The following is a 22,929-nucleotide window of genomic DNA, read 5'->3' as shown; positions in this document are numbered from 1 at the left end:
AATTGAAAACAAATAGGAAGATTTGTTGTTGTTGTTGAGTCTCTACGTCGGGTCCGGCTCTTTGCGACCCCATGGACGGCATCACGCCAGGGTCCTCTGTCCTCCCGTGTCTCCTGGCGTTTGCTCATATTCATGCCCATTGAGTCTATCAATGGTGGTCCTGTCTAACCATCTCATCTTCTGCTCCTCCTTCTTTTGCGGTCAACTCAAAACAAATCAGATAGAATATCCCTTCACCTGTAAGTGATCCAAATGCTCCAATTAAAAGTCAGAGAGGGTTGGAGAGGACGAAAGCACGGCTCAGCTATCTGCTGTTTATAAAGGATGCAATTTAAATGCAAATAAGCAGGGAAGTTACAAGGAGAGGCAAGTGAATAAGCTGCGAAGATCTACTGTGACACACGGGGAAATGTGGCCATGGTTTTGCAACAACTTTAAATGGAGTCCAATCGATAAAAATACTGAATCTCTAGGTTGTATACCTGAAACTAATTTGACATTGTAAATCAATTGTATTCCAATTAAAATAAACTTTGAAAAAAATAAAGCAGGCATTCCAATAGTGGAAACCCTGTTGACCATCCGATATCAGACCCAGACGGCTGGGACAAGAAACGGGAGCGGGTGAAGGGAGGGCATGATGCGATTCAAGGAAGAAGAATTCATTTAAAAAATAGGGTCTTTGGCGTGTGTGCTCACACACGAAAATGCGCTTCACGTACTTGAAGCACATATCCACAGAACTGGAAGAGAAAATAGACGCACGGCTGAGGGGGAGCGTTAACTGGTCCTGTCTCAGGAATTAACAGGTCCTGCAGGGCAAACACAGCAGCAGTAGCTAGTGAGGCAGAGAGGATGGGAGCGCAGCTCCACCCGCCCAGGCCGACGGCGTGGCTAGAACACCAGCAAGCGAAACCGGAGTCCACCTTCTTCTTAAGTGTTCACAGAACTGTCACGGAAACACGCCATAAATTGAGCCTTATGGTAAATCTCAGTAAACTACAGAGGACTGAAATCATGCAGATCAGATTTTTCTTTAGCTTTCTGATCATTTTTTGATGATTTATCTGGGTTGGCTGTGCTGACCCTTCCCCGCCCTGCGGCCCTCTCCAGCTGCGGGGGCTCCTGTCACCGCAGGCTTAGCTGCTCACAGCTCGTAGGATCTTAGTTCCCCGACCAGGGATCAAACCCGTGTCCCTTGCGTTGGTAGGTCCATTCTTAACTGCTGGACCACCAGGGAAGTTCCCCAATTATATTTTCTAAGCACAAGAGAATTAAAATTAATTATAAGATTGTTATATAAAAATAACCATATGTGTAGAAACCAAGTAACTCACCTTGAAATAATTCATGAGTCAGAGAGGAAAACCCCAAGGGATACTAAAGGAAATTAAGCCCAGTAGTAATGAACACAAGGCATAAACAAACCGCGGAGGGGGAGTGTTAATTCTGTGAAAGTGTTAGTCACTCACTTGTGTCTGACTCTTTGCGACTGCACGTACTGTAGCCCACCAGACTCCTCCGTCCATGAGCTCTCCAGCCAAGAATACTGGAGTGGGGTGCCCTTCCCTTCTCCAGGAGATCTTCCAGACCAAGAAACTGAACCTGGGTCTCCTGCATTGAGGCAGATTCTTTACTGTCTGTACTTAGAAGGAATTCTATAGATTTAAAGTGCAACTTTAAAAACTACATTAAAAAATAAAAGGTGTGTAGTGAAAAAAGACAGATTAACAAAGAAAAAAATTTTCAATTTAAAAAGAAGAAATGTTGAATTCAATTATATGTAATTTCATTTCAAGGAATTACAGAATAAAGCAAATTAAACCAAAAGAACTATCAGGAAAAAGTATTCAAGATCTCAGCAGCAATGGATGAAATTAAAAAAACAGACAATAGAGAGAATGAACAGAATCAGAAGGCTATTTGAAAAGATTAGTATAATTGATAAACTCCTAGCTAGATTAATGAATTTAAATGTTACAAAACACAAATTACCCATCAAGAATGGAAGGACTTGGATGCACAATAAAAAGATGATAGAAAGATAACATAAACAACTTTTGCCGATACGTTGTACAACTTAGCTAAGGTGGAAAAAATATGTGAAAGGCACAATTTATCAAAACTAACAAGCGAAATAAAATATGTGAATAAAAACACTTCCAACAACAATAAACATGTCTAGAAATTCATGCTGTATTAGAGTCTTCTAACATCCATTTAAGAAATAACGCCAATTGTGCAGAAACTCTTTGAAAGAATAAAGAAGAAAACTCTCCCCCACTCAATCTACAAGTCTAGTGTTGATCTGATACGAAAACTTGGCACAGATGTTTCAAGGAAATAGAATCAGAGACCTCTATTCCTCCTAAAAGCAGAGCAGACAATTCCAAACAAAATGCTAGCAAATCAAATCCTCTACTATATCTGGCAATAATACACCACCACCAAGAATTTAAAAATCCATCACAATACTCATAGCTTTAAGAAGAAAGATAAGTGAACTCAACTCCGTAGGATGTATTAGTTACAAATTTCAATTATAGTTCTGTACATTAGAAACAAAGAAAGGAAAAGGAAAGATTTTAAGTAATATTTCCATTTGAAATTTCATTAAATACGTAGCATGAAAAAGTGAAAGTGAAACTGTTAGCCGCTCAGCCGCTGGTCTCTCTGTGACCCCACGGACTGTAGCCCACCAGACTCCTCTGTCCACGGGACTCTCCAGGCAAGAATACTGGGGTGGGTAGCCTTTCCCTTCTCCAGGGGATCTTTCTGACCCAGAAATTGAACTCGGGTCTCCAGCATTGCAGGCAGATTCTTTACAGTGTGAACCAAAATTTCATTAAATACGTAGCATGGTGAGGAATAAATCTAAGGAGAGATGTGGAGGTCTCTATAATAGAAACTGTAAAATGTGATTGACAATAAAGAAGACATAAACGCAGACAGATTTATCTTGTTCAGACTGGAAGATGACATTTATAAGATGCGAATTTCCTCCCCAATTTATCTGTGTTCGTGTCTGAGGGCTGTCGTAACGAAGGACCGAAGACTGAGGGCTTTAGCAGCAGAAGTGAGCTCCCCCGCCGTCTGCAGGCTGGCTGTCCAGAACCCGGGGTGGGCAGGGCGGGTCCCTCGGGCTGTGGGAGGTTCGGCCCGGTCCCCCGCCGGCTCTTGCATCAGCGTTTCCTGACACACGGGTGGTCTTCTTCCCATCTCCACACGGTCCCGCCTTTGCGTGTGTCTGTCTCTGGGTCTAAACTTCCCCTTGGCTCAAGGACACCAGACATGCTGAGCTAGCGGAACCCTCGCTTCCCCTTAGCGGATTATTCTGCCAAAACCCTCTTTCCAAATGAGTTTGGCACCGCAGGGCAGGGCGGGAAGATCCCGGCAGAGGGCGGGCGGGAGGGATCGGCCCACGGGGCCCCTGCAGCGGAGTAGGGTCCACGTGGCTGGAATCCACCGTCCTCCCCGTATTCGGTGCGGCTGCGGCTTGTGCAGGGACCACAGACGGAGGGGCCGCCCCGGCCCCGCGGACTGACTGTCCAGAGAGGGCGGCAGGCCAGGGGACCCTGCCCGGCCCGGGGTGAGGGCCTCGGTGCCCCCACGTGGGACCCCCGACAGCTGCCCGCTCTGACTGTCTTTCTCGGGAAGGCACCTGCGTCCAGCCCTTTCTGCCCCAGGATCCCCGTTACAGAAGCCGCCCCCCTTCACGCCTCTCCTGCCCACTCGCCCCGCCTGGGAACAGCCCCACCGCTGACGCAGAGCCTGCGTCCTGGGCCTTCTGAGAAGGAGACTCCGGCCCTGGCGCCCCAGCCTCCTGGGCCCTCGGCTCTGCCCCGGCCCGGGCTTCCACCGGCACCTCAGTCTGCACTGGCCTCGGAGCTCTGGCCCCGGCTCTGCAATGCCCCCCACCCCCGGGGGGGCCCCACGCCCGGCCACTCAGCCCAGGCGTTCGGAGGGGAGACGGCTCCTTCAGCTTCTCTGGGGGGCCGATTCTGAAGGCAGAATGCAAACGGCCCCTGCTCGGCCCCGACCCAGGGCCCCGCAGGTCCCGGCCGTGCTGTGCTGTCTCACGGCGTCCTGACCAGCCGGAGCAGGACGCGGGCTGCCGTGGGCCCCGGACGCGTGGACGAGAGGGGCGAGGAGGACCCTGGGCTCAGGGTCCCCCGGGACCACGGGCGCGGGCTGTGCCAGGCCCATTGGCACCGTCCTCCCCAGCAGCATCCTCGCCATGGCGACCGCACCTCACGCCGAGGCCCTGGGCCACCGCAGGGGTCCCTGTGACCGCGGCAGCTCCTCAGAGGCTCTGCCTGGACGTGGGGGAGCTCTGTGAGCTCCGCAGAGTGCTTACCTGGGGGCAGGCGCAGGGCTGGCCCCCCAGGCCCTGCCCCGAGAGGCCTGTGCACCTCCAGGCCTGGTGAGGAAACGAGGCTGCGCCCTCGACTGTCTCTGTCGGCGCGTTTGGTCCCCGGTCTTGGTGGAGGACTCGGAGTCCCACCCTTAGGGAGGTGACATCACTTCTCAAAGAGCTGGCCCATGTTCCCTGGAGCCCAAGGCCTGCTCCCCAAAGGGGGCTGGACCGCGGCCACCCCCACCCCCACCCCATGATCCCCAGTCTCAGGCTTTCTGCCTAAAACACGTGTCATCTTATGCACGTCTCTGAGCTGCTGAGAGCGTCGGAAACACACAGTCTGGTGGGCTCCCTGGGCTCGGCCTCCCCGAGGCCCGGGCACCCCGGACGCTGTGTGTCCTGAGATAGTGGGGCACGGGATCGGGGGTCTGATGCTGAGTTCCGCTCCGTCACCACGAAGAGGGCCCTGTCTTCCTCTCAGGGGGAGAACGAGGGGTCTCCCGGGCAGGCGGGAAGCTGCCCCATGCATCCACAGCAGTCGTGCCCCCGCTGCCCTCTGCCCCCAGATGGGCTCCATTCCAGAGCATAACGGGCAGAAGGCGTCTCGTTTTCCAACAAGTAATTAAAAAATGGACATTGAAGCTGTGCTGGAACGGGGTTAAGAGAGAGAGCCCTGGGTCACCAAGGAAGTCTGGGTTTTATTTTATTTCCATGTAAGCGTTGGCGTCGTCTGCCGACTGGATCTGCCTCTTCATCGGAGGAGGGGGCAGGACGGTGCGCTCTCCCCCGAGTCTCAGGGTTCTCCGGAACGGCTTATGCTCTCCCAGCGGCTGGAGCCACGCGGCTGTGGTCAGAGGAGTCGGGGGTGGCAGGAGAGGCAGAGAGGGGGCCTTTCTGCCTGCAGAGATGACGCCCCACACGCCCACCGTCTGCCTCCCCCGACTCATCTCTTGTCACCACCAAGACGGCCAGTCTCGGGCAGGCGCCTCAGCCCCGTGGCCGGCCCCTCTGTGCTGTGCAGACAGAGGGCGTCTCTGACCTCTCAGGGCCCGACTTGAAGCTGGAGCGCCTCCCTGTCAGGGACTCCGCAGGCTCCCGCCAAGTCCCCACCCGTGTTTAGACGTGCGCTGGGCCTTGGGTATGCTGTCCGCTTGCTGAGAGCCAGGCAGAAAACGGAGCAGAGCTGGCGGGGGGTGGGGGGTGCATGCCTGCTAGTCATGAACAGCTCCGTGCGGCCCCGAGGCCTGCAGCCCGCCAGGCTCCTCCTTCCATGGGAGGCAAGGATGCTGCAGTGGGCTGCCGTCTCCTTCTCCGGGAGAAATCTTCCTGATTCTAGGATCGAACCTGAGTCTCCTGCCTGGCGGACGAGTTCTTTACCACTGAGCCACCAGGGAAGCCAAGACTGCCTGGGGAGGGAGGATTAGCAATCAGCAGGTGAGACAGGGTGGCCAGTGGGGGCGCCTTCCCCGGGAGCTGAGACCTGGGCAGAGCTGTCTCCCCACCCCAGCCCTGCTGCTGGGTGGGCTGGCGGCAGCAGTTCCCGTCCAAAGAGCGGAGTCAGAAAAGGGGAGAAGCAGGTGGCCTGGTGCTCGGGAGACACGCCCCGTGGCGCTGCAGGGCCTGGGTCCCCAGGCAGCTTGCCTCCGAGGCCAGGCGCCCCAAGGGTAGCCCCCGTGGCTGAGCGGCTGCAGGGGGTGTATGCAGCTGTGGGTTCCTGGCTGCAGGGGCCATCAGAAGCGGAGGGATCAGGGGCTTCTCCCACAACTGGGAGGGGCTCATCGGTGGCCCCTGGCCCAGAGTTGGGTCCACAAGTCTGCGTGATGCTGGCCTTGGCCCATCTGGCGAGACGGGGGCCGGCCCAGTGCCACCAAGAGTCCCTGCCCCCGCACAGAGGAGCCCTTTGTCACCTCAAAAAGCACCGGGTTCCCTGGAACAGAGGCTGAGCTGCTGAGGGAGAACTCACGTGTGCCTCTTACCATCATGTTTCTCAGAATATGAAGGGTTAGAATTCTAACACTGCCTGGGGGAAGGAGCGCACGTCTCCAGTGAGAAAACAGCATCTCACCCTGCAGACACCCATCCCGCCAATGCCCCCCACTGCCGACGTCCCCCAGGCCCGCTCCACCCACGCCCCTCCCTGCTGACACCCCTCTCTGCCGACGCCCACCCTGCCGAGAGGCCGCCACGTTAACAGGAAAGGATGCAAACTGAGTTCACCGTCGTCCTCATTCTCAGGATGGACTGCAAGGCATGATTTTGGAAGCCAAAGTCCCCCCCTTGGGAAGTGGGGCAGACAGGGCGATGGGGGGTCACGACAGTCAAGTTTGGCCATGGAGGGAGCACAGGCCAACCCTTTGCTAACAGGATGAGGGGACGAGACAGATGGGGAGTCAGACAGACAGACAGAGATGGCCCCACTCGCAGGGACCGGCCCCCACCTCCAGGGCTGGGCGGAAGCAGCGGGCTTGGGGCACCCGGGGAGATGGAAGGGGCACCCGGGGAGATGGAAAGGGCGCGGGGAGGCTCAGCCTGCTCTCTGAGAGGGGTCCCGGGGGCTCTGCCCCACCACAACTCTGCTTCAGGAGAGGCTTCCGGGAGGGGCATCCTGGGCTGGATTCACACACAAGGTCCTTCTGACCGCGTGTATGGAGAGGAAAGGCCTTGAGGTCCTCTCAGGCCCCGGACACTCACACCCCAGACCTCCGGCCACCGCCCAGTCTCTGCTTGCGGCCCTGCTGGAGTCCCCGGGGGCGGCCACGTGCCTGCCGTCCCGCCAGCCCCGGCCCGGCTCCTCCAAGACCCCTGAGAAGGGAAGCCCCCTGGGTTTGCAGGGCTTGTGGAGAGAGAAAAGGGCTTCAAACGAAACCATCATGGCAAGAAGGCTTGCAGCCCCCCATTACCCTGGCCCCGGGTCTGGGTGCCATCCTACAAATCTTTCTGCAAGAATGCTGCGCCCTCCCTGGGGGTCGGCACCTCCCGGGCACTGAGTCCGGTGGGGGACTCACTCCTCTTTGAACCAGGCACCACGTGAAGGGTCCTGGGAAGGCTGGGCCGGTTCCCAGGCAGCCCCCTCCAGAATCTGCATCCAGACTGGCTCCAGAAGGATGCCTGGGGCCCCGCAGGAGCCGCAGCATCGCCAGGCAGAGGGCAGGACACCCCAGAACCTTCTAGACTCCACTCAGCCCGCTGCCCGTCCCGAGCCTGGTGGGAGAGGCCACGCGTGTGACTCCCTCCCAGCCCCATCCTGGACAAGCCCGGCTGTCTACTTTTAAATCCACCCAAAGGCGGCCGTCAGCCTCAGGGGCCCGGGAGGCTGGGCTGCTGGCTGCCTGAAAAGCCTTGATGGATTCTACCCCCTGCCTTTCATGCTGCAGAAGACGCCACCCATTTGTTCTGGCTGAGGTGTGTCCACAGGTCTGCGAATATAATAACTTGAGAGGAAATTGAAGTAGTTAGTGTGAAGTGATGGGCATTTGAAGGAGACTCTCACTTGACCTGTGGGACTAATTTTTCAACCACCATTTATTGTCTGACTTGGGCAGATGCACGCGCATGGGGCCGCCTCGCAGGCTCCATCAGGAGGCAGCTGAGGATTTGGGGTTTGCCACCTCCCACTCAGCTGGGGGCCCCCTCCCCTCTCTGTGACGCCTGCAGCCGGGGTGTCTCTTTCCCTCCCGGCAACGGTGGTCCCAGGCTACGCCGGTCGGACGTTGCGGGGGACGCGGGCCCTGGCTGTCGGCTGCGGTCTGGGCGCAGCTGTCCGGAGTGCGGGACCACACGCGCCGCGGGTTCAGCGACTCTGTTACGAGGACCTTTCCAGATGGCCTTGCTTACTAAGCGGACAGTCAGATGCTGTAGCCCCAAGCAGTCTCAGGTGGGGACATTCATCTTGGACAGAGTGGGAAGCTGACACTTTCCCATTTCACTGCTGAGGGAGAAGGTGAGCTCGTCCGTCCGCCCCCAGACGGAAACCTGTCTTCCGCTAGCATCCGCATCTTCATTAGACGGAGTGGGTGATGGGGGCTCCTGGATGCCAGGCAGTGGGGTGTGGGTGAAGTCAGAGGCCTCCTTTAGGGCCTTGGAGCATGTACTTCACCGGCAGCTGTTCGGAGGTCTCGCCGAGCCCATCCCCGCCATTCTGGCTCCTGGCTCTATATCCTCACACATCTCTTGTCGTAACCGGTCATTTCAGGGTCTGCCCGACGACCCTGCCACCACGCCAGCCGCTGGTTACCTGAGCGCCGTCTCTCCCAGGATCAGGATCGAGTCCACCGCCTACCCCGCCCTCGTCTGTCCTGGGGGCGGGCCCCGCTGCTCCCGCCGAACCTGCCACACCACCTTACCCACCTTGGGCCGCCCTTCCTGTGCTCGTCCTCAACCTGTCCCTCCCCAGCGCCTTCTCCGAGGGGCCGTCCCGAGTGCACAGGTGGCTCCCCCGGAGGTTGGGGCCCCATGCACCCTTCTGAATCAGCGGAAGTAACTGGGACCAACCAGCTGCGCTGGTCTGGGTTGTGGCTTCCAAGGGCCGCGCCCTCCTGCAGGGTTCAAGGTGAGATCGTATATCTGCGTGCACCCCTGACTCTGACTCCACCCCCGTGGCACTTAGCTGTTAGGTTCTAAAGCTCTTTCTAGTAGGAGGATCCTACCAGTGACGTCCACGACTGCCCAGTGGGGCTCCCAGGAGGTGCCCACGGGCCTCTGAGCCCCCGAGGACCCCTGAACACCTGGCGTCTGACGCTGCCTTCCTGCCCCCTCCTGACCTCAGCTCCTCCCACGTCCTGTCCCGCCAGGCCCCTCCCAGGTCCTGATAATGCCCAGAAGCCCTGCTCTCCTCCCGCCTACGCAGAACCCTGTCCCTCTTGGGCCTTCCTGGACCCGTGTGACTGCAGCCAGGAGGGGTCTCCTCGTCCACCCGGACCCCCAGGCTCACAGCGGGCGTTTCCTGCATCACTGACGGATGGGTCTATGTGGTCCAGGACAAAGTCACTGAATTTTGGTCCAAGCCAAATGGCTCAGACTCAGGCCTTCCTGACTAGCTGTGAGATTGGGCATTATCTCTCTAGCTTTCCATCCCCCTTTCCGTAAACACTGTGGTGTGGGATGAGGTAGGAGGTGGATGGGCAGGTTGGACATTTACAACCAGCCTCCTGTTTACCCTCCGAAGTGGAAGCGGCAACAGAAACAGGGTAAACAGTCCGTCTTCGCCTCTTGTAAACGTCTCAGAGTGACAGTCATGGCAGGGCAAAGGGAGGCAAACCTGCCCCAGTAAAGGATATGGAGATCTCCACTCCCCGGTTTTCTTTTAGGACAAGGGAGACGGCACCACGTGCAGAAAGGCTCCTTGGGGTCAAAAGTCAAAGGACAGTTCCGGGCCATAATGAGTCGTGCTCTTCCCAGAAGCCTTCACTTCGAGATCCGTCTTGGTTGAAGGATGGGTGTGCACCCCCGGGGTGGGTCCTGAGACAAAGTAACCGACAAGGGGGCAAAGCAAGATGATTGGCTTGAGGGAAGACAACGGCGCGAAAAACTGCCCTCTTGTGAAGGATTAAACCCCCAAAGGCTCTCTCTGAGCTCGCCAGCATGCCTTTCCACACGTCCTTTTGTTTTCAATAAACTTACTTTACTCTGTACCTTCCGCCTCCTTGCCTGAATTTGTTCTTGACTAGGCAGGCGAGGACTCAGGACTTCAGCCCTCACTGCTGGTCCCTGTGGTCTAGTGTTTAGGACTCCCAGTCCCGGAACTAAGACCCTGCTTCCAGCTCCTGCTCACTGCTGCTTGCTGCAAGCTGCGTTTACTGCTGTGTGCATGCAGAATCAGGGAGACCCATCTCAGTGATTCAGAGAAGCCACTTAGGTTGATGGCGCTGGGAGGTGTGAAGGGCTTTCTGGACAGCAGAGGTGTGTCACTGCCCCAGGGTAAAGCATAGCTGAGGCACGGATGGTGGTGAGTGTTTGTCTAGCTGGATGGATGAGTGGATGAACGGATGAATGGATGGGTAGATGAATGAATGGATAGACGTCTAGGGTGGATGGATATATGATGGATGGACGGATGGATAGATGGGTGGATGAATGGATGGATAGATGGGTGGATGGGTGGATGGGTGGATGGATGGATGGATGGATGGATAGATGGACAGATAGATGGATGGATGGATGGATAGATGGACGGATAGATGGATGGGTGTATGAATGGATAGATGGATGGATGGTAGGTAGATAGAATGACGGATGAACGATGGATGGATGGATGGACAGAATGAATGATGGATGGACAGATAGACTTGTTTTGTGGGCATCCCCACACAGAACTGGGTCTGGCCCCTCAGTGACAATAGGTCACACAGTCAGACAACTGACAGTTACACTTGAGCTGCCCCTGGAGAGAGTGTTTGGGGACCACCGAGGGTGACCCTCTCCCATCCTGTCCTGCCGCCTGAGGCCCAGCTCCTGGAGGTCAGTTCATGGACAGCTTGGGGAGTGTCCTCTCCCACAGGCCCAGGCCAGGCCTCTCTGCAGGGACAGCTGCGGCCACAGCCGGGGCCCAGGCAGAGAGCAGGTGGAGGGTGAGCACCGACCTCCAGTGACTGGGACCCGACGCCACAGAGGCAGAGGCAGACCCCGGCGCCCCATCTCCCCAGCACACCTGCCTGGGTCTCACCGGGAGGTCCCAGTCCCCTTCTGTGCCCTTGGCCCTGTGAGTGGTCAGTGCCTTTGACCTTGTGTGAGGGCCAGGGTGGGAAGGTGCCCATTCCAGCGAGCTGGCTCCATAAGCCAGGCACACGTGGGTAATGCAACACTTACAGCAAAGGCACAAAGCGAGTGGCTCCTCATCACAACAGCACTAGCGTGAGCCCCGTGCAGTTGTTGATATTTTGTACGTAAATAAATATAAACACAGATGGGGTTTCCCATGTGGTACTAGTGAATCTGAATGCCAGTGCAGGAGACATCAGAGAGTTGGGCTCGACCCCTGGGCCAGGAAGATCCCCTGCAGGAGGGCATGGCAACCCACTCCAGTGTTCTTACCTGGAGAATCCCGTGGACAGAGAAGCCTGGCAGACTACGGTCCATAGGATCACAAAGAGTCAAACACAACTGACGTGACTTAGCATGCATGCATGTGAACACGGATACCTTTGTGTATCCTTAACAGGAAACAATAATTATAATTAGTACTGAGGGTTTATTTTTAATGTAACCCAGGCACTTTATATGAATTATCTTATACCCCAAACTCTAAAATGTTTATTTTAGCTGGGATAAGGAGAAACTTTCAGATTTTCATCCTTCTGTGTTTCTTTTTTGTTTTGGTTTTAAACAGAAGTGAGATCTCCCAGCGGCGTCTCCCCGGGGGTGGGAGAGAGGCCATCCGCTCTCCAAAGCCCCACCCCCACGCCAGCGTCGAGGAATCGCCCCCAGCGGCATCCTGGGTGCTGGGGGAGGAGGGGTCCGTGTCCAGCGTCCTGGGTCGAGGGCCGTGTCCTCGGCTGGTGATGAGACAGAGGGGCTGGCAGGATGACTGCCGGGGGAGAGGGGCTGCAAACGTTGCCGCTGCCCAGCTGTCTCCGAGTTGCTCCTGACTGGGCGCCTGGGGAGGGCAGCGAGGCCGACCCCATTCACATACTCCACTAATCAGCACTAATCTGCAGCATGCAAGGTCAAGGGGCTTTTCTTTTTGTTTTTTTAACAACATCAGTTTTTTCAATATACCGTCACCAGGATGCCTGCCTCCAGCTCTGCTGGGAGGAGAGACGCAGACTCTGCAAAGCAGAGCATAAGGCTGAACTGTGGGAAAAGGGGAGACAGGTCCCCAGCGCCTCTCAGCAAACAGGCGGGGTGACAGGGGCCACCCCTCCTCCCGGGGATCCCTGCGTCCAGAGCCCCCGAGGCCGCTCCTGCGTGCCGCAGAGGGGACCTAGTGGGGGTGACCAGGCGTTTGTCGTGCAAACCCAGACACTGGCCTGGGGTAGATGTGGCCTGGGCGAGACGCAGAGGCAGCAGGAGGAGACCCATCAAACCCGCTCCGAGTCCCTCCCCGCTTGCAGGCTGGCCCCCTGGAAATAACGCCCACCCTGAGAAGTACAAACAAGTTCGCCCCGGTCCTCTGTGCCCTCCAGCTCTCCAGGACAGCCAACCCGTGCTGGTTGCGGGGAGCCCATAGCAGTGGCGGCCAGCTCACCACCAACCTCCAGTCTCCCACTCTCCCTTCATCTCGTGGACACTCCCAAGCTTAGCCGGGCACACGGCTGCCTGGCAAGGGATGCCCTAGGTGTGGCCATGTGACTACCTTGGCCCCCATGAGCAAAAGGGATGCACACCCCTTTGGGGTAAAGATCTTCCAAACAGCAGGCATGTGGTCCTTTTGCCCTGTTCTTTCTTCTAGTCCATGGAATTGCAGATGTGATGGCAGGAGCCAGAGTAGCCACTCTGGGCCCAGAGTAGAAAGCTACCTGTTGAGATGGTAGTCACCCCACCAGCCCATCACTTCCTACCTTCTAACTGCTTAGTGAGGACTGTTTGTTACCCCTGATTAGATGGTACAAGTCATATAGGTTGAAGGAGCACGGATCCCTAACAAGTTGGCAGGAACTCAGGTTTCCACTCTGACATGTACTAGGGTCAGGGTGCAGACGGCACCCTCAGGTGGGAATGCAAAGCCATTTTCACCAGTCCCTGATCTTGCCTCTCAAGGAGATTGGTGACCCCAGCCGTTCGGCCCTGAGGAGAGCCAGCTGACCCTGCTGGCGGTGATGCAGGGACCAGCGGCTCCTCCTTCACAGCCCCAGGGTCTCAGAGCCCTTCGCTCCAGCCCAGCTCAGGGCACGAGCAGGGGAGAGACCGCAGGATCCAGAGCCCAGCCAGCTTGGACCAGAGCGCCCTGTCCTCCCGATGCCCTTCATCTGGTGAGAACTGGCCGCGTGCCCCAGGGCCCTGGGGGTGTGGGCACTTGGGGAGCCTCCTAGTCATCATGGTTTCATCAGGAGAAAGACGCTCGTCTACATCCAGGTCAGAACCATCGACATGCCTCCTAAGACTCCACTTGACAGAAGGTCCGCGGAGAAAATGAAGGAACACGGGAGCTTAGGCCCCCAGTCGTGTCCTGACACCCTGTGACCCCACGGGCTGCAGCCCACCTGGCTCCTCTGTCGACAGGATTTGTGATCCCCCCATGAACTGTAGCCCGCCAGGCTCCTCCATCCACGGGATTCTCCAGGCAAGAATACTGGAGTGTTGCCGTTTCCTCCTCCAGGGGGTCTTCCCGACCCAGGGATCAGACACACGTCTCCCGCGTCTCCTGCACCGGCAGTCAGGCTCTTTACCTGCTGGGCCACCAGAGAAGCAGAAGGATCACAAACTTTTCCTAAAATAAAAAAGAAAAGTTTGCAGATACAAGAGCTGGACAAGAAGAGAGAACTTTCAGATACAAATGAGGCAGTTCCCAGGGTGCATGTGAGTCCGTGCGCCTGTGGAGGGTGGCGACCACGCACGCCGAGTCATGGGAACAGTGGAATCAAAGAGAACCACGAAAGGGGAAAATATTGGCACTTCTGGTCATGTGAAATCTAAAAAAAAAAAATTCTTGACTTTGAACAAAAGAGAAAATTACATAATGGTTATTATTAGATTAATGGCTGTTCCCACACCCAATTAGTAAATGTTGAACACACATTTAAAAAGCAATTAGGAGGATCCCCATGATACTGCAGTCTGGCTCTGCCCAGGTAATGAACTTGAACCTGGGGGCCTGCAGCCTGCGCCCGCCCCCGTCCTGACCCCCTGCTCCATGGGGACACCCTTCAGAGGGCTGCCCCACCCAGGGCTGCCTTGTTTTCCCTCCGCCACCGTCCCCCCAGCACAGCTGAGCCCCTGCACCCCCCCACCGAGGGCCTTCTGCACTTCTGCGTCCTCGTGGGGCTCCGGCCGCGCTTAGCTCTGCCCCCCGCTGCTGGCCCCGCCCCTGCCTGTGACCTTGGGGGCATCATCTCAGGGACAACACCGGCCCGTTCAGCCCTCCAGCTTGATACGCGAACACTCCATAAACGGGAGCCTAAGGGCCGCACGTCCTGCCTTCCGACCTGGCCTTGGGCTTTGGCGAATCTAAGTCTCAGCTTAGCTCTGGGACGGGGGGACAACTCAGGCTGACCCAAGGTGACGCCTGTGGGGCGGGGAGCCCACACCTGGTGATGAGTGAGCTTCGGTGCTGGAGCTCCTCCGGCTGACACACAAATGTCCGTGAACTCAGGGCTTTCGGGGGTTTTCACTCTCACGGTCAGGGCCCCAGAGGCTGGAAGCAACGTGCCTACAGGGCCGTGATCCCTCCTGGCTCTGGGCCAGGATCCTTCCTTGTATCAACTTAAAAGACAGTCACAACCTAAAAGTTGGGAGTTGTGTTTTATTTGGTGGAAAATTTTTGGACTTCAAGCCTGGGAGGCAGCGTCTCAAAGTAACCTTGAGAAATTGCTCTTAGGAGACGGGCGGGGGGTGGGGGGAGGCGGGGGCGGAGAGGGGAAGAGTGGGTTACACAGAAGTTTTACAACAAAGGGCAGGTAGTATGAGCATCAAGAGATTATTGTTAGTTAAAGGAAACCAGGTATTTCGGGTTAAGGAATTTAGCCCTTCTCTGTCAATGGGAGGACACAAGGGCCTGGGCTCCCTGAAATCAATCCTTTCGTATGCATCTCAGCTCTTGGGGCCAGCATCCTGGGTTTGTTCACACCCGGAGTGCCCTTGGGCTCACTGTAAGGAGTGGTTGCAACCCCGTGTCTGTTAGAACACAGGTATTTTCCCCTTCCCGAGCGCCCTGAAGGGCTGGGATCGCAGAAGACTGTGACAGCTTGTTTACTGATATGATGAAAACGCTCCCTTTCCCACCGGGATCTCCAGAGGCTGCTGCTGGCTCCAGGGGCCCGGACTTGCCGCCGCCTCGCCTGCCTCTGCCTCTGCCTTCATGTGGCCCCCTTCCCGCTGTGTATCTGAGTCTCAAAATCTCCCTTTTTTCTTCTCATAAAGACGCCTCTCATTGGATTTAGGGCTTACCCTAAACCCCGGGTGAACTCACCCTGATGCTTAATTGCACCTGTGAAGACCCTTTATCCAAACCACATCACAGTCAGCGTTCTCAAAGGTTAGGGCCGGGGCGTAGCTTCTGGGGCCTCCACTGAGCCCGCCTTCCCCGCAAGTGCGGGCCCTACAAGCAGGTGTGCACCCAGCCCCTGCTTTTGAGAGTAGAAAATGCCGCTTCCTTTCTCCCCTTCTCTCTGTGTTCCAACAGTGGAGGCCGTCCCTCACCCCAGAAACCTGCCCGGGCCCCCAGATCTTTTCTCTCATCTCAGAGCTCCCCACGGCCGTGCCCGCCCCTGTGCCAGCTGCCCCGTGCCTCCTCCCCGTCAGGTCTGCCCTCCTCGACCCGGACCAGGGTCCCCACCACACAGGACGTCTAGCCTCAAGGCTCAGAAGTACAAGCGGCATCAAATCCAGACCCGCAAAGGAGTGGGGTGTAAGGACGGCGCGCAGAGTCTGCAGCAGGAGGGGGAGACACGGGCAGTCTGCGGCCTCCACGGGGCGCAAACCGCAGCGGGCAGCATCTGGGGAGAGACCGACCAGGGCCCATTAGCCCGCTCTGCTCCGAGAGCTTGATTGAATGAGGTTTCAGGTTTGGCTCCGCTGGTTATTGTAGTTTTTCCCATTATTTCATTGTGCAGATTCCTCGTAGAGTCAGCAGAATCTGGAGGTAAACTGAGCAGCCACTGTGAAGTGTGAAGAATTACCCTCAGCGAACGCAGTCAGACTATTTGCTTATGGGATCGGCGCGTGGAAATGAGGCCTTGGGGCTGGCAGACTGGCCGCCGGCAGGCCGGCCGGGAGCGGTCACCTTCCCGGAGCCGAGTCGCGGCTCCCTGACTCCAGTGGCGGGCGGGATGTCCTGGCTCCCATGGGGCCAACGCCGCATCATCTACGCGGTATTGCCAGCCCCATTCACTGTGCCACTAACAACAGCTCCCGGGGGCCGGCAGGGCAAGGGGGGTAGAAAACACGTCCATGGTGCAAACTCATTCACCGGGCAGTTGTTGACTCCCGCCCCCTCCCTGGGCTCCCCCCACGTGGGGCCTTAAATCTGGGCAGGCTGAGAACAAGGAGCAGGCCTCTGGATGTGCTGAGCGGACGCTCAGGTGCCTGCTAGACCTGCTCTGGATGACCCCACGCAGCCCCTGTCCCCCCTGGGTCGGTGGTCCTCCCCCTGGCTACGTGGCAGAATCCCCCGAGGGCTGTGACTGACATCACCACTGACTGACGTCAGGACCGACTGAATCGGGACGTGCAGGTGGAGCCTCGGTGTCCATGTCCTTCCCGCACTCCTGGGGCTTCAGGAGCAGCCGCGGCTGAGAACGGTCCTCCTGAGCAGGGTGCTGGCTCAGTCTTAGAGGAGGCTGGGCGCCCCTCACCCATTAGAGCACAGGCCTGGATGGGGAGAGGAAGGCCTTGCACACACAGAGGCTTCCTCTGACCGGCATGGGGGCTGCCCCGACATGCAGATGTCCCTTCAGTATAGTCAGCACTTGAAGAGGGAGGGCTGAGTTGGTGGAAGGAAGGATGGACAGATGACGGATGAGTGGATGGGTGGGTGGAAGGATGGATCGGTGGGTGGGTGGATGGGTGAATGGGTGGATGGATGGACAGATGATAGATGAGTGAATGGGTGGGTTGATAAGTGGATGGACAACTGGATGGGTAGGTGGATGGATGAATGAATGGATAGATGAGTGGATGGATGGGTTGATGAATGCATGAGTGGATGGATGGGTGGATGAGTGGATGGGTGGGTGGATGGATGGATTGGTGGGTGGGTAGATGGGTGATGGGGTGGATGGATGGACAGATGATAGATGAGTGAATGGGTGGGTTGATAAGTGGATGGACAAGTGGATGGGTAGGTGGATGGATGAATGAATGGATAGATGAGTGGATGGATGGGTTGATGAATGCATGAGTGGATGGATGGGTGGATGAGTGGATGGGTGGGTGGATGGATGGACAAGTGGATGAATGGGTGGATAGATGGGTGAATGGATAGGCAGATGGATGGAAGGATGGATGATGGAGAATGGGAAATAAATGATAGTCACCCTTTGCTAGAGGACTGTTGAGAAGCGTAAGACAGAATTCCTTACCTTACAATACATTATAAAACCTTAGCTTTTAAGAATCTGTGAAAGCAATGGCTTACAAAGGCAGCAGGGGACACCGTGGTTGGTTTGGGGAGCGGGGAGGCCGATAATCACTGAGCAGGCGTGTGCTCTTGGCCTGGGACCTGGACTGACCCACAGAATCCCCCTCCCATCTCCCTTACCCTGACCACTGTCCGCACCCCTGCTCCCACTATCCTGCTGAAGACCCCACACTCACAGATGCTTGACTGCTGGCTCGAGCTTGTGCAGCCAGGAGATGGAGGGACTGGACCCGAGGTTATCCGTGCCTGGGTGCAGGACCAACGTTCTGAACACAGGGGACAAGGGCCAGGGCTTGGCGGACGTGAGGAGGACGCAGAGAAAAGGTGAGACCCTTCTGGGCCCCACAGCACTAGGGGAGGTGGTGTCTGAGAAGGGTAAGCAACCCCGCCCGGTGGAAATGAGGCAGAGATGCGCAGGCCCGCCCCCGAGTCCTGGCCGGGGCTCCTCGGGGCTTCTTAAATAAATGTGGCTATGTTATACATCATTTTAATACACATTTCTTGCCTTATGCTTTTTTGCTAGTGACTTATGACTTACTGTGTATATTTATTTTAGACTATGGAAAAGATGTTAGACAAAAAGCAAATTTGAACAATTTTGTCATTCAGGTTCAAAATGGGTTGTAGAGCAGCAGAGACAGCTCGCAACACCAGCAACACGCCTGACCCAGGAACTGCTAGTGCCAGGGTGGCTCAGGAAGTTTTGCGAAGGAGAAGAGAGTCTTGATGAGGAGCACAGTGGCGGCCGGCAGAAGCTGACAATGACCGGCTGAGAGCCGTCTTCGAGGCCGATTCCCTTACGGCTGCATGGGAAGTTGGCCACTCTGTGGCTGAAGAGGTGAAAAAGCAAAGTGGGTGCCTCGTGAGCCGACCGAAAGCCAGACATCACCGTTTTGAAGTATCGTCTTCTCTTACTCTGCAAAACAACAAAAAACCATTTCTCGATCAGATTGTGATGTGCAACAAAGTGTGTATTTTATGACAACTGGTGGCAACCAGCTCAGTGGTTGGACAGAGAAGAAGCTCCAAAGTGCTTCCCAAAGCCAGACTTGCATCAAGAAAGGTCATGGCCCCTGTTCGGTGGTCTGCTGCCCCTCTGATCCCCTACAGCTTTCTGAATCCCAGGGAAACTGTTACATCTGAGAAGTGTGCTCAGTAAACCGATGAGATGCACTGAAAACTGCAACGCTTGCAGCAGGCGTTGGTCAGCAGAGGGGGCCCAGTTCCTCCCCACGTGGGTGCCTGACCCACATTGCACAACCAATGCTTCAGAAGTTGAACGAATTGGGCTACGAAGTTTTGCCTCATCCACCATATTCACCTGACCTCCCGCCGACTGACTACCACTTCTTCAAGCATCTCGACAACTTTTTTGCAGGGAAAACACTTCCACAACTAGCAGAAGGCAGAAAATGCTTTCCTAGAGTTCATTAGATCTCGAGGCACGGATTTGTACACTACAGGAATAAACAAACTCATTTCTCATTGGGAAGAATGTATTGATTGTAACGGTTCTTATTTTGATTAATAAAGGTATGTTTGAGTCTAGTTATAATGATTTCAAATTCACGGTCTGAAACCACAGGTAGGCTTGCACCAACCTAGATAGAAGAGCTGGCAGAACAAGCCCAGCTCCACTCTGACCCTCGGTCTCCTTGTCTGCAAAGCGGAGATGACACTGACTCTCTGTGCAGCAGTCCCCTCGGAAAGTGGACCCCTTCCTGGAAGGGGTCGGGACATACACTCCCTCTGCTCCCAGGACCCCTGGCTCGCTCCTGGACCAGCATTAGAGAGGAAGGGAGGGTTTAGGGCAAGCAGACTGCCCTGTAGGTTACAGTTCTGCATAATGTCGGTATACATTTGTCTAAATCCATAGGACGTCCAATACCAGGAGTGAACTGTGATGTAAGCCATGGGCTTTGGGTGATGGTGACGTGTCAGTGGAGGCTCACCAGTTGTAAGAAATATCCCATGTGGAGGTGGATGTTGATAGTGGGGGAGGCTGGGCATGCAGGTGGAGGCGTACATGGGAAATGTGTGTACCTTCCACTCGATTTTACCTTAAACCTAAAACTGCTCTAAAAAGTAAAGTCTTAATTACAAAAAAGAAGATGAAGGGGAGGAGGGGGAGGGAGACTGGCAGGGCAGGTGGGTGGACCCTCCCGAGCCTCTCCCGTTCCAGGAGGTAGTGAGGCGAGTTCTCCGCAGGGGTGAAGCCGCAACAGGGACCCAGCCCAGGGAGCCAGGAGGGGACACACACTGGGCTCCCGCCCCCTCAGCCAGTCACGCCAGCTGGTCCCCGAGACCACCAGCTACAGTGCCAGGCTGAGCTGTTGAAATAAGCTCCTGGCGTTTGCACGTAAATCTCCAGGCTGAGAATGCCAACGTGGGTTTGATTCTGAGTATGGTTTCTGCAGCACTGATAATGACTCCGTAAATCTGCAAAGTATGTATCTTTAATCTGGCATAATTAAATGCTGGGTTATTTGCAAATGACATGTTTAAAACCAGCAAGGCTGCTGCAGCGTCCCAAGGCTGAATCTCTGGAAGCAGGTCTTGGCCGAGCATCGTCCCCACCTGCCCCTCCTCCGTGACGGCTGGTGGAGGAGCAGGAGCGCAGACGGGAGCCCCGAGGCCCCGCTCTGGGGGTGTGTCACCCCGAGCTCTGGCAAGGAAGCTTGCCTGCCTTGGCGGGGGCGGCGGCAGGCGGCTCAGCTGGCTCCCCAGCGACGCACCAGGCAGGCGGGTGCTCAGGGGACGGGAGTGAAGTGCCGCTAAGGTGGTGCTTGGAGCACCCTTGCTGGGATGAAGGGTTGTGACTGCGAAGAGGATAAACAAGTGATGGGCTCCTTACAATCGTTCCTCCTCCCGTCCCTTCCACAGAGGGATGGCCGGGAGCAGGGCAGAGCCGGGGCTGGCGGGGGACATGATGGGTCAGGGCCCGGGCGGGTCAGGGGTCCAGATCCACCCTCATGTCTCCCTGCACAGTGTTCGCGGATGGAGGGTACACGTGTGTGTGTGTGTGTCTGTGAGAGACACTGTGTGTGCAGGTTTTGTGTGAATCTGCGCAGGTGAGTGTGTCTGTGTGCAGATGTGTGTGAATCTGTGTGCAGGTGGGTGTGTGTCTGTGAGCGGGTCAGTGTGTGTTCAGGGAACTGGCCCCAGGAAGCCTGATCGCACCTGTCCAGGTGACACATTATTTTTGGCTCCATCAGCCGGCAGTCACTCCCCTGTGAGTGTGAGCTCCCAGCCAGACTCTGTAGGCAGAGCCCACAGGTGCCAACAGTCAGCGGAGGCCGACCGTGGGCTGTCTGTGGTGTGATAGGGCTGTGTCAGTGACAGAGGTCCTCCTTCAGCGGCATCACTGGAGCATTAAAGGTGAAAAATTATGGTACTGACATTGGCCTTAAAAGCCATATTAATAATAAAAACAGTAACTGCAGCAGAGTTAACTACAACAGAGATAAGACTAATGCAGCCATTGGCAAATCCAGGTAAATGGTATATGTGTGCTGATTGTACTGTTCTCGCAACTTTTCACTAAGTGAGAAGCATTTTCAATAATAAAATAGTAAGCGGTGAAAATGATTTCACAGAGAAACAAAACAGGTGGGAGCTGGACATGGTTTTCATGTCAAGGACATGTTTGTGACCACACAGAAGAGAATAACAGAGTCAGAATCCGCAAAGAGTGCGTGACTGGCCCGGTAATTGACACAACCAGCAGAAAGACATGAGCAGATACACAAGGATTTAAATAATCCAATTAGAGGGCTTGCAGTGGAAGACATATGTACTATTTTACACCAAGACACGCAGACTACAAATCCCTTTGGACACACCAGAAATAGCATGTGTGCCAGCATTAACAATGGAGCAGACTACAGAAGAACCACCCAGATGCTGAGGAATCCGTACTGTACAGACTATCCTTTTGGCCAAAGGATAATACAATTAGAAACTATTGATTTTGAAGTATCATTGAAACCTAAACAACATGGAACTCAGTGAATGTGGGTAAAAACACAATCGGGTTGAAATGACAAAGAGTTTCTATGAAACTTTGCATTCCCCCTGGAGCATGACCAAGCATAATTAGGAGTTTGATTTTAAGTGTGGTTATCACGGGGCTTCCTGGGGGCTCCCGGTGCAGGATCTGCCTGCCCGTGCAGGAGACGTGGGTCCAGTCCCTGACTCAGGAAGCTCCCACGTGCCGTGGAGCAGCTAAGCCTGCGGAACACGACTATGGGGCCTGCGCTCCGGAGCCTGGGGGCGGAGACCACCGAAGCCTGCGCGCCCTCGAGCGTGCTCCTCAGCAAGAGATGCCCCCCAGCGAGACGCCGCCCGCTGCGACTGAGAGCGGCCCCTGCTCGCCGTAACTGGAGAACGGACAAGGCAGCAGCAGAGACCCAGCGCAACCAAAAATAGATTAAATTAAAACAAATTAATTAATTAATATGCAGACTGGGGGGACGGAAGCGAAGTCTTCACATCAGGAGGTTAGGAAGAAACCAAAGCAAGTGTCCCTCCCTTCCTTGGCCTTGAAGGAAAGAAGGGAATAATAAGACACAGCCCGGCCGGCAGGAGCACTGAGCCAAGTAAGAGGAAAAGCAAAGGCTGGGTGTCTGCAAGAGCTTATAACGCAGGAGACCGTGGCCAAGACTAGAGATGAGAGGAAGGGGAGAAGCAACAAAGGCAGAATAAGAGGGTGACTACAAGCATCCCAAGGAGCTTTTCCGTTCTCCTCGCTTCCTGCTGCTCAAAGTTCCTGCTCTCCACACCTGTCACCACGCCACGCAAAACTGAGGAAATCAAGAGCCTGCTGCTCACAGCCGGGCGAAAGGATGCCAGGTCCGTCAAGATCAGGAAAATAAGGATGATGCGACGTTAAAAGTTCGACGCAGCAGATGCCTTTACACCTTGGTCATCACAGACCAAGAGAAGGCAGAGATGCTGACACGGTCCCTGCCTCCCGGTTTGGCAGAGAAAGAGCTGAAATGAACCATGCACACTGATTTGAACTGTATTAAAATATTTTAAATTCTCAAAAAAAAAAAAAAAAAAAGCACAAAGAAGGTAACATGACATTTCTCCAGAAAGCTCTGTGTTAATGAGTTGGAAAACATAGATAAAACATATATGTTTTTGGAAAATCTTAAAATGCCAAACTTGAACCAAGGAGAAAGGAAGATTTGACTAGGAGAGGGGTCATTAAAGTCACCCCAAGGGGAGGTTCCAGGCCTAGCACGGCAGTCAGGTGTTAATATCCACAGTGAAGGCATCTTCACCCTTCCCAGGAAAATAAGCTAATAACCAGCTTTGGAGCTTAACTTGGTTTTCA

General features: G+C 55.4%; 1 pseudogene; it reads left to right on the top strand.

Moving 5' to 3' along the window:
* Nucleotides 1–21,833: 21,833 nt before the first annotated feature.
* Nucleotides 21,834–22,589, top strand: LOC136170598 (large ribosomal subunit protein eL38 pseudogene; annotated as a pseudogene).
* The last annotated feature ends 340 nt before the right edge of the window (nt 22,590–22,929 follow it).

The sequence above is a fragment of the Muntiacus reevesi genome, chromosome 1 (assembly GCF_963930625.1).
Source record: "Muntiacus reevesi chromosome 1, mMunRee1.1, whole genome shotgun sequence".
In the NCBI taxonomy this organism is placed as follows: domain Eukaryota; kingdom Metazoa; phylum Chordata; class Mammalia; order Artiodactyla; family Cervidae; genus Muntiacus; species Muntiacus reevesi.
The sequence above is the reverse complement of the archived record's forward strand: the minus strand, read 5'-3'. Positions and strand labels throughout refer to the sequence as shown.